Source organism: Plectropomus leopardus, chromosome 15 (assembly GCF_026936395.1).
Source record: "Plectropomus leopardus strain MGB_pleo_1.0 chromosome 15, ASM2693639v1, whole genome shotgun sequence".
Taxonomy (NCBI): domain Eukaryota; kingdom Metazoa; phylum Chordata; class Actinopteri; order Perciformes; family Serranidae; genus Plectropomus; species Plectropomus leopardus.
The window spans coordinates 3,553,572-3,565,642 of record NC_142190.1 but is presented as its reverse complement, the minus strand read 5'-3'; the positions used below and the strand labels follow the sequence as shown (position 1 = coordinate 3,565,642).

Below are 12,071 nucleotides of genomic sequence, written 5' to 3'. Positions count from 1 at the left end.
CGTACGGTTAAAACCTCCTGAACAACAAACACCGGAGGAAAAGTTTCAGCTGGTTGCAGTTTGCAGTTCTCGCCACTAGATGGTGCTAAATCCCCCTAAATCTTACACACTGCACCTTTAAACATGTGTGAATAATAATAAAATCAGGCTGAAATACAGCTTCTAAAAACGTGTTGGAGACGAAGCAGAGAGTTCAGTATCATGTTGTTTTTTCTTTTGTTTTCTGTCTCGTGTGTGTGTGTTTGTGTGTGTTTGTGTGTGTGTGTGTGTGTGTGTGTGTGTGTATCCATCTCTTTGTCTGGCCGGCTCCATTGTCACACAAACCACTAATAGGAATTCACAGCCGTTTAATAATTCACACTGAGGTAGGCGGCCACGGTAAACTGTCAACAACACGGGCTCCTACTGAAATCCCATTAACCGCCAATGAATTATTCCCACATTACATCTGTCCCAGCTTTTCTGCACACGCTAATAACACGTATGTATCACTCTTCCTCACAATATTCCTAATGGGCCAACACTAAGCAGGATAAACCTGGAGGTCTGCCGGGGCTCTGAGGCACTTTCCATTATTAGAGCGGAGAAATGGAGACCCCGTTGGCCTTTGGGACGGGGTGCTGAGCCCAGGGACATTATGATAATGGAGGTACTATGGCGAGTAGACGTTATACAGCAGGGACATTGTTTCATGTCAACATGTTTTTCTTCGGGGACATTTTTGCACAATGACAAGGCAGCAGCTCCAAATACGCTTTTAGAATTTTATGATGTTTTAGGATTTGGGGAAATTTATAGGATTTAAGGACATTTTTAGGATTTAAAGACATTTCTAGGATTCTAGGACATTTCTCAGATTTTAGGACATTTTCTCGGATTTTTGGACATTTCTAGGATTCTAGGATGTCTCTAGGATTTTAGGGCATTCTTCAGATTTCAGGACTTTTCTAGGATTCTAGGACGTTTCTAGCATTTTAGGACGTTTCTAGGATTTGAGGATATTTTGGGAATTTCAGGACATTTCTAGGATTTTAGCATGTTTCTCTGATTTGAGGATATTTTTTAGAGTTTTATGACGTTTCTAGGATTTTAGGACATTTCTCAGATTTTACGACATTTCTCGGATTATAAGACGTTTCTTGATTTTAGAACCTTCTTACGGTTTTAGGACATTTTTACGATTTTAGAACATTGCTAGATTTTCAGGACATTTAAAGGATTTTTAGATGTTTCTCGGATTTTAGGACATTAGGGTCTTAGCTAGGACCTGTCGGTGGTATAGGGGATCCTCCACTGGCACTTTTTTTGATAAACAAGCTCTATTTTTAAGCAGTTTTATGCACTCTGGCACCTTATGTATACTAAAAGTACAAAAACAATTCCCAGTGTGAATCACTTTATTTTACTGTGAATTAGAGAATGGTTGGGGGGCCACCTGGCACCCTATTGGGGTCCATATGGTTTGTCTCTCCTGCGGGTTTGTCTTTGGGAGTGAAGGGACAGAGGGCAGCAGGCAGTTGAGGTTGAAGGAGAGAGATTCATGTTAAATTGTATTTGCGTTTCATATATTTGACTTTGCGTTGTACATACGGGATTGTTGATTTAGGTTAAATGAAATGTTGAATGAATCAATAAAGTTCAAATTTAATTTATCTGACTGTAGACATGTCATTATCATTCGATGTAATATTCATAAATCACTTTTCTTGGTAAAAAAAAAAAATTCTCCTGGCATCTTGGTATTGCTGTGAGGTTGCCAGGCAACCAACCAGCGGAGACTGCAGGAAGTCACTGCCCCTGGCCGAGAAATAGCCCAACACACAATACCCAGTAAGATGCAAATTATTGTTTTGATACTTTTTTGGACAGATTTTAAGATAATGGGCCCCTGAGCACAGATATGCAAAGTCCCCCACCATCTCTCCAACACAGAGGCAGGACACACAGACGTTGTTGTGGTTTTGTCTCTTTGTAGTCATTTGTGTGTGTTTTTTGGTCGTTTTGTGTTGTTTTGTAGTTGTTTTGTTCTTTCTGAGGTTGTTAGTGTCTTTGATGTAATTTTGCGTCTTTATTGGTGTTTTGCTGTTGCTTTGTTGTCATTTTGTGTCAACATGTGGGATTTTTGTTTGTGTATTTTTGTACTTGTTTGGGTCTCTTTGATGTTATTTTGTCCTTTTGTGTCTCCTGTGTCTTTTTGTTGACGTTGTTGAGGTAATTTTTTGTGTCGTGTTGTGTCTCCTTGTGGGTTTTTGTGTCTTTTTGTAGTAAATTTGTGTCTCTTTGAGGTAATGAGTCTTTTTTTGGTCGTTTTGTGTCTCTTTATAGTTGTTTTGTGTCTCCTTGTGGTATTTTTTTGTCTCCTTGTGATTGTTTGGTTTCTCTTTGAGGTAATGTGTCTTTTTTGGTAATTTTGTGTCTTTTGGTAGTCATTTTGTGTCTCCTTGTGGTTGTTTTGCCCATTTTTGTCGTAATTTAGTGTCTTTTCGCAGTTAATTTACATGTCTTTGTGCTCCAATGACTATTTAAGGTTCGGGTCAGTCTTTTAATTGATAAGCCCAATAAATTTCAAACTATTATATTTGTTTCTAAATATTGTTTATAACACTTTAAATCAGTGGCTACAAGTAGTACAAACACATGGTCTGATTCTCTTATATATGAGACAGAGAGAGACGGTGATGTACAAATGTACTCTTAAAACAAAGAAACAAAGACGGTCTGACTGAGTGATGTAAAAAATAAAAACTGGTAGACCTTTAAACACACACACACATATATATATATATATATATATATATATATATAAATATGTGTGTGTGTGTTTGCTGTATGTCACTATATATCTTTTATGTTGTTTTATGTTTTGTTGTTCGTCAAATTGGGCGCTCCAGAAATAAGAAGTGAAACGGAAACCGTCATTATCAGTTGTCCTGGGAGAGATTTGTCCATGTTAATTTAGACTGGAAAATTGCGAATCACTTCCCGATATTAAAAAATAAGTCCCACGGTAGAAGATAAACAATAATGTCATATATTACTCTACATCCCCTGTGCTGCGTGGAATATTATTTCATTTCCTCTGTGTTTCAACGTGAAGTGCATCCACACAACAGCCCTCAACAACCAGCAGGGAGTGGCTCTTTGTCTGTCTGCCTGCACTCTGCGTCTCACACACACACACACACACACACACACACACTGAAACGCTCCTCATGCAGACAGGAGACGGTCCCTATTTGTCAGCGGCTGAGATTATACCTTTCATCAGCAGCGGCGCAGAGCTCATGTGAAAGCTATATGGATTCCTGTTATCAAACACGTAACGGTCCGGATGCCCCTGGTTACTCAAGCAGAAAACTGGAAATGTTTTGGGATCCCTTCAGCCTCCTTTTGATCTCTTTAAGGTGAATTAAGACACTTTAAAATCCCAAACTGGCAGTGTGGAACACTTTGGCGAAAACCCTTTTTCATTTTCAGTAATTGCTATCAGAGAGCGAGCTATTAAGACGCCGCAGCTCAGCGCTGGAATTGAATGCGTTTTTATAAGCACCTGCTTCAGGAGCCAAGAAGCGTCACTTTTATACTGTCCATTTACTGTAACTAACCGCGCCAATCGAGATAATGGAGCTGAGGTGGAGGGGCAAGTAAACGGCCGCCATCACAAGCCAAAGTCTCCCTGCAAAGACACAAAACTAAAATGTAGTCACACTGGCTTTTATTTCATCGTCGGTAGATCCTCAAGGATATTTACAGAGTTCACAGTGGATGAAATCTTAAAAGTATGTTTGCTAGTTTCCAACATGGACCCTATTTGTCCATGTTTTTCTGTCTTAGTGACTAATGGGAACAACAATTTTTGAAAACTGAAGAAGAATTCTTTAGTAGGAGGGTTTCCGTTACAGATTTGCACAAAATTTTAAGCAATATTTTCAAAATGTCAAGAGAACACAATTGCGAGATGCGTGCGTTTCCACTGAGTGATGATCTGCGACTTCTCTGCCAGCATCCCGGTAACCATGGTGATGGATGTTAAAAACATTAGCAGCTTTATTTCTATTGCAGCCACCAAACTAGCCGTCATTATTTCCAATCAAACGTCCCTCATACGTGGGAGCGGCCACGTGTGAGGGATTTCTGGGAGCTGATAGTCCACGATTTCACAGAGGAATTGTGGATTCAAAATTTCCGAATGATCTGCTCAACTTTCTCAGAGTTATGTGATGCAATAGCAGCTCTTGTAGCTCCTGCTGCATCATGACGGAGCCAGTTCCTGCTGCCAAGCACAGAGCCGTAGCATCATGTGACCTAGAAAAGACTAAAAAGTGTTTCCACTGCAGTTTTATGAAATATGGCTTTTTCAGATCCCCTGAAATACCACCTCACACAAGCGCAGAAACTTTTTGCAATAAATTTTTTCCATTAGGTGCATTTTTTATTCCAAATTGTATTATAAATTTCATTGTACTGCAAAAATTTGTCCTCTGTATTTAAACCCGTCCTCTGCAGAGCAGTGAGCGGCCACGCAAAGCGCTCACGGACCAACTCCGGACCTTCTGCCAGCAGTCAAATCACCGACAGGAGTATTAACCTAACGTACATATTTTGATGGTGGAGGGAAACCGGTGCACCGACCGTTACAAATAAACCTCCATGGCTCAAAAATTCAGAATAGAAAGACGCATAACAAAGCCTGTTTACAGTCTGAGGTGTCCTGTAAACAGTTTTTGAGACGTTTCTCTCATAATGGTGGTCACAGTGGATTGTTTTTCACTGCAACACTACGAGTGGCTGTTGGAAAAAATTGCTGCTTTCTGACTTTTTGACAGTTTGCATCATGCCTACACAGAAGCACAAATCACTTTTGGCTCAATAGTGGACCAGTTTCAAAAACTGTTGTTCCCACAAGTCACTTAAACACAAAAACATGGAAAAATAAGGTTGAAAATTAACCTTTAATTTTATTAAAGTAGCCTTGACTGGCCTTTGCCGTTTGCTGCACGGTCACCTGTCCTATCAAACAAAGGCAAAAAATCCTCAAAAATCTCTGATTTACGTCGCAGAATGGTTAGAAGTAAAACATCCCAGCCTCTGTTGGATGAAGTCCAGAGCCAGATAGTACATGCATGTGGAAAACACGCTTTGCACCCGAGCTCTAAAAGCAGCATCATGGTTTAAAGTGCTTGTTGAAAAACGAAGCCTCTCTGCTTCTATGATGCTTGAAATGTGGTTATCCTGCCAGCCGAAGCGGCCGAGGCTGTAAAGAAGCCTCAGTTAGACCAACACGGCTGCAGGACCTGCTGGGCTGCTGCTGGAGGGTTTTGGTGACCCGGTCACAGCGTAACCTTTCCCTCTCTGCTACAGTTCACAAATCTTCCCGCGCTCCGCCCGGGGCTGTTAGGCATTTGTCACCGCGTTATGAAAAAAGCTCCCTTCAGAGCAAACATCGAAAGTGCGAGCCGCTGCCCCGTCAGCAACCTCCACCCTCGGGTGGCTGCAGCATAACATTAGCCAGCGTCTTTATTAGTGCTATTAGGATGCGAGGCGTGTTTTTCATATCCCGGCCGTGTTAATGTGAGGTTAGATTGATGATGATGATGATGCTCGGCGTGGAGATCTCGCATCTGATTTTGCGGAGGGCGACAACGAGGGCTTCATTTCCATAATGAATCCTCAGCGCCTCTTTGATGAGCTGTTGACGGACGAGAAAACAACAAGTGTCTCGTCGTCCTCAGATAAATAATGGAAGAGTGGAAAATGAGTCGGTCCATAAATGACTCCATCAGGTTTTCTTTCTCTCTTCTAGTTTAACTCTTTGACACCTGAGCAAAGGGCTTGACTGTATTTTAGCAACATGGGAAGAAGGTAATGAGGAATTTTTACAAAAAATGGCCCAAAAATTTACAAGAAATTAGCAAAAAGTTACACTTTTTTCCCCCTAAATTATTAAAATTATTTATTTACTTATTCATTTTTTACTGTTGTTATTATGTATGTATTTTCTTTTCTTTATTATTATTTAATTAATTATACTACTATTTATTTTATTTTTATAATAATTTCATATAAAGTCTTATGTCAGAGAATGTGTATGATAATAAGTACAAAGAAATTAGCAATAAGTTACCAGAAAATGACTTGAAAATAAACACAAAAATAGCAAGAAAGTTGTAAAACTGACTAAAATAAGCAACAACAGCAACAAAAAAAATCACTAGAAAGTAGTAATAAGATATCAGAAAATGTTCTGAAAATAAGCAAAAACCATTAGCAGGAAATCAGTAAAAAGTTACAAGAAAATTACCTGAAAATGAGCAAAAGAGGCAAGAAATAAATTATAGGGAAACTATCTGACATTAGGCAAAAAATACACATCAATTAGTAAAAAGTTATAATTATTATCTGAAAAAATAAACATAAAAATAGGCTTAAAAAACAAAAATTAACAAAAAAATACATTTACAGACATTTCTGTAAAAATAATTTTAAATATGAAATTAAAATTATAAATATAGTTTTCTGGACATTTTCTCTAGTTTTTTGATTATATCTAACAATATTTTGAGGTCTTTTTTGGCCTTTGTTTTTCCCATGCTTTGGAGAGAAATGAAACCACTTTCCTGCGGTGTGAGAGGTTTAAAATCGTGCGAGAGGCTCCTAAACGCAGCACAGGAAAACTGATGTCTATACAGGTATTAGAGGGTTAACAAATCTAGCAGAAGTTTTAAGGCCACCGCTTACAGTCACAACTATCTCGCCTAAAGCTTTCTGTCAAAGAAGACAAAGCCTCGTCTCTCTTCCTCACATATTCTCGCGCCGCCCTCCCCGGCTCCCAAACCTTCTAGCTTTATTGCCAGAAAGCGACTCGGGCTAGATGAGATCCCCACACAGCTTAACATCTGGGCGCTTTGCCGCTGATGCCCTCATAAATAAAAGATAACTCCTGCCTACCGCGCACAGTCGCGCTGGTATAAATCATGTATATGGATTTTCACTTGGCTTTCACTCTCTCTTTCTCTTACAGTCCCTCAACCCCCTTTCCTTCATTCTGCTCCCTTTTTCCATAACTCTTCTCCTCCTCTCCGGCTTTACAACCCAGCGTGAAGTCCGGCAGACGAAGGAAGGTGGCAGGTAATTAGAAGCCTCGTGATGGCGGGAAAGAGAAGCCACCTCGTCCTTGTCTTCCTCTAATTTAAAATCATTACAGCTCGCTCTGCGGCCAGCATGCCCGAGGACTGCTGTCTGCACCGTCTGTATGTTTATCCAACTGCACGAGAATAAAGTTTGAATATGAAATAAATGTGGACAGATGGTGTGACATACGAATCTATCAGCCGTTCCTATGTTCACCTTCGGTACCCATTGAGGTGTCGACAAAGGCAGGTTGAACACTTAATAAGAGTTTAATGGCAACAAAAAGGCAAATATTTTGTAAATATGTGTCAATAAAGCACCCTGTCATAAATATACCATAAAAACAGTCTGATGGTCAAACAAGGAGTTAAAAAGTCCAAAACAGTCAGCCATTTTTTAAATTTTGTTTTTGTAAATTCCTGTGTATTTTATTTAATTATTTATTATTAATATTATTCTATTAGGCAATTTATTGTTTTATATTTATATGTATTAGCGATGCAATTATCGGTCGGATAATGAGACTTCATTATGACGTCATACCGACATTTCCGATAATAAAATTTTTGGCTGATAAACAGAACCGGTAATAATAATCAGAAATTGCTTTGATTTGGCCTACGTTGCCATGGTTTCGCTCCTTTCGCATTACGCTGCGCGTCAAACTGCTACTGCTAGATCAGTCCACAACGTGTCATCCGTCACCAGCAGGGGTTAACCCTTTGTTTCTTTCTCTTTTTTTCACCGTTAATCGGTGTTTTCACTGTAGTGTAGGGGACACAGTTACGGACGATACGCAATGAAACAACATTTTCACGTCCAAAAAAACAAACGAACAAGACGATCTAAGGTCCCAGGGTGACGGAGGAGAGGACTACTAACGTGCCGACTTTATCGCTATTTAGCATTTCAGAGCCTCTCAGCGGCGATGTTTTAAAAAAACGCAACAGGAGAAATATTTAGCGACTTATTTAGATCATCAGTGAACAAGCAGGAAATAAACTGTTCAGGGCGGCTCTTATAGGAGATATAGGAGGCCGCTGAGAGCGCCCAACAATGGAGGGGGGCCGCTGGTCGCGCTAAAATTAATGGCATTATTTTTGTAAAATTCAAGTTGACATAAGAAGAAAAGAGGGAAAAATAACCCTAAAATATAAAAAATAATGAATTATTCCACCTTTTGTCTGATATATGTTGGGGTTTTTTTGAAAATGCACAAATTAAATTCATCTGTACTCACCACATCTCAGCCTTTCATACCCTCAGGTGATAAAAAACAAAGAAAAATAAGTTATCGATTATTGGTCACGTGGGTTTCTAGGTATCGGTTGAAATAATCATTATCGTGCATCACAGATATGTATGAGTCATGTGATTTATTGACCATAGGAGACTGTTAAAGTGAAGTATTAATGGAAAAAAATTAAAATTTAAAAATCGTTGCAAGTAGGGCTGCCAGTGTTAACGTGTTTATTGTGATGTGATTTTTTTAATTTTTAATTTTTAATCTTTTTTTAAACCCAACTAGCTGGGAACATTTAGCGTGTAATTTGGATTTTAAAAATTTGTCGTTTAACAGCCCATGTCCTTAGCTTAACGGCTATTTTTCTGTAAACTAAACTCGAGTTTAGAGGCTGTTCCTCAGCAGTATGTTGGACACGGGTAAACAGATATCAGTTTTATTGCTTAAAAAAGCACTGAATGACTGTAAAACATCGTATCACTCTTACTGGTATTTTCAGATTGTTCAGGGAGCAACATAAACTGCAAAATTAGATCTCTATCATCTGAAAAACATGAAAAAAACATTTTTTGCTCATTTTCATGTTGTTGTTTTTTTAACATTTCCACTCACTGCAAAAGGAGATTTCAGGATGTAATATTAGTTTGAAGGGTTTTAGGGCTCTGAGTTTAAGAGCAGCAGATGTCAGGACGCATTAAATATCCACTCCAAAATGGATTTGTAATATTCAGTTACAAATGAGGTCTGAGTGATGTGGTCTTGCCAATAATAACAGCAGCTTTATTAATGTTCGGTGGGAGACTTTATTGATGCCTGAGGGGGCGATTCTTTGTCTTCCCGCGTCGTATTATTGTGGCCATCAGGTCATGATGACGCAACACAGACAGACAGCAGCGTTCAGAGGAGATAAATAAAATGAACTTTGGAGATAATTTTGCAGAAGCTGTGGTGCGACAGATCGTGATCAATAGACGGGCTGGAGGAAATCCAAACCGCACTGTAAAACATGTAACATGATTGCCTTGCAAAGGGAAAGTAAATATAAAAACAGTAATTAATCTTAATTTATTTTTATATTTTATCTAAGTGTTAAGTTTGTCTAAAATTTTGCTGTATTTACTTAATTTTGTGAAGTTGCTGCAACTTAAACATGACAAGTGGAATTACTTTGTTTTTTGTTAGTGTTTGAAACTTTAATAAATCAAGTCAGTCAATGTTGAAGTTAGGAGATCTGCGAGTTTTGTTTTGTTAACATGTTTAACCCTCTGAAACCTGAGCAGATAGATTTCTATCAAAAACAACTTAGCAACAAGAAATGTTCTCAAAAATTACCAAAAAATTAGTCAAAAGTTACAAGGAAATGGACTGAAAATAAGTTTGTTTGTTTTTTAAAAAGGCAAAAAGAACAAACAAAAAATAAACAAGAAAATGATCTTGCAAAAAAAAAATTGCAAAAAAATTGCTGTCACATAATTTGGAATATAAAATTATAACAATTCTTAATATTTAAAAAAAATATATTTAATGATCTCCCCACAGGTAATTCTCAAGTCATTTCTTTCTTTTGTAAACATTTTTTTAATGTATTTTTCAATTTTTTTAAAATTTATTTTGAAATGTTTGGACATTTCTTGCCGAGTCGCTCATTGCCATTTCCCCCTTATGCTTTTAAAAGAAATCACACCAATTTTCTCAGACTCAGTTTAAAAGCTTGTAAATGGAGTTTGAACACAGCACAACAAAACTGATGTTGATCCAGGTTCTAAAGGGTTAACACAAATATGACGTAACCAGCAGAACGCATTTATAAACGTAGTTTATTAGTAGTAGTTTATTTTTGTTCTTAAAATTAAGTAAAGATGACTAAACTTTAAGTGAACTTAATAATTTGATGTAAACATAAATTAAAACTATAACATAAATACTGACTTGTGGGATTTTACAGTGAAGTTTCAAAAAAAAAAAAAAAAAAACTAATTATGTCAAGTCTCCTTTGGCTGATGATAAAGGATAATTACTTTTTTATTCCCCTCGCTAAGGCCGAATACGTTCCCTCAGATGTGGCGCTGTAACCTTTAACGAACGCGGCGTGATTGATGAGGCGCCTCATTTCCTCCTTCCAAATGATTACCGATCACCGTTTCCCCCGTTCTCAGACGCGCACACGTGCAAATAATCTCTCCGCCCTCTCAACCGGCTACAAACAAGTTTGCATGTTGACAAAAAGGAAAGCATCTCATTTTGGGACTTTTCATTACTCATATCATCTGATACTTGGATCTGCGGAGAGTGGAGACAGAACACAATTACAGAGGACGGAGAGAGAGACACAGCGTTATCTGTGTCGGGAATGAGACGCATTCACATCCACAATGACCGTTTCTGACAACAGTGTCAGCCGCAGACAATACACCGCCGTATCTATCTGTCTCCGGTGGAGAGATACTCGGACAGTGGGAGCCGGTGATAAATGAGACATCGGCCCTCATGTCTGAGACATTTTTCTCATTTCCAGAACAAACAATACAGACATCTGAAATGAACATCGCCGGCTGACGGAGGCAGGCCACACATCTCACTTTGGCAGGCAGAAGGACGCGCACAACTTGTTCAGGAGGAAACACCTGATTCCTTAAAGGTCACCGAGTCAAAAGCAACTTTACCAAGCACTCATGGGTAGAAAAACATCGGGGAACGAGATAATTTGACTGTCGGGGGTCAAAATTACAATACCACTTACAGTGCTTCAGTCGATGCTGATTATGTGAATACAGTAGCGTTTTTACCGTAAAACTTCCGTTTATAGGGCTGTTATTCAATCGCTAGAGAGAGAAGAGCTGCGGCACTCGTTTAACGGCATCCGCTTTACCCGCAAAATACTCGGGATAAACAGATTATCGGCCCATCGGATATAAGTCGTTTTATTTGAAAGATCACTAATAAAATCAATTTATTAAAAAGTGCAAAGAAAGTGTCAGTATGGGAGGAACTTTTGCTTTATAAAACCAAAGGGAGTTATTTTGATGTATTCATATTTTATTAAAATTTTCACTTGACTTTATAAAAAAAAAGTTGCATTGACCTTCAGTCAGTTCATCGGTGAGTCCAAGTGTACGTTTGTGCCAAAATTCAGGTAAATCTCCTGTTATATATGCTTTATTTTAATATGTTGTGATTTTGCATGGCTGTCTAAGGTTTGTCTATATATATATATATATATTAATATATATATATATATATATATATATATATAAATTTCTTGCCACTGCCTGGTAGATTAAAATTAATTCTGCACTTTTATTTTTATTATTATCATTATTATTTTTTAAGTGGTATTGTAGACATTTTATCCATTTTTTCAAATAGCAACCGTTTTTTATTTTTAATGTATTTATCTTTTCTTTACTTACGTTTCTTGTTCAGGCAACAAAACACCAAAGCAGACTCCTTGTATTCGAAAAGTTCACCCGGTTGAAGCTACACACGCTCTCGGAGGTTATCTTCGTGACCCCTTTACATTTAAAATCTTCATTTCGGCTTAAGGCAGCCTGTAAACTGGTGCGTTCAGCTTGACAGTAAATGAAATGAGACAGCTCCCCCTCCTCATCCTAACAGCTTGTGCGAATTCCTCTGAGACGACACAGCAAATGTACAGTTCATGTCCATATCTGGTGCCCGCGCTGCAGACCTGACACTT

The 12,071-nt window shown here is 38.3% G+C and overlaps 1 protein-coding gene across 1 annotated transcript in view; it reads right to left on the bottom strand.

Moving 5' to 3' along the window:
• The window catches only part of lhfpl7 (LHFPL tetraspan subfamily member 7), a 146,184-nt gene that overhangs the window by 38,036 nt on the left and 96,077 nt on the right, over positions 1-12,071 (bottom strand). The window lies entirely within an intron of this gene.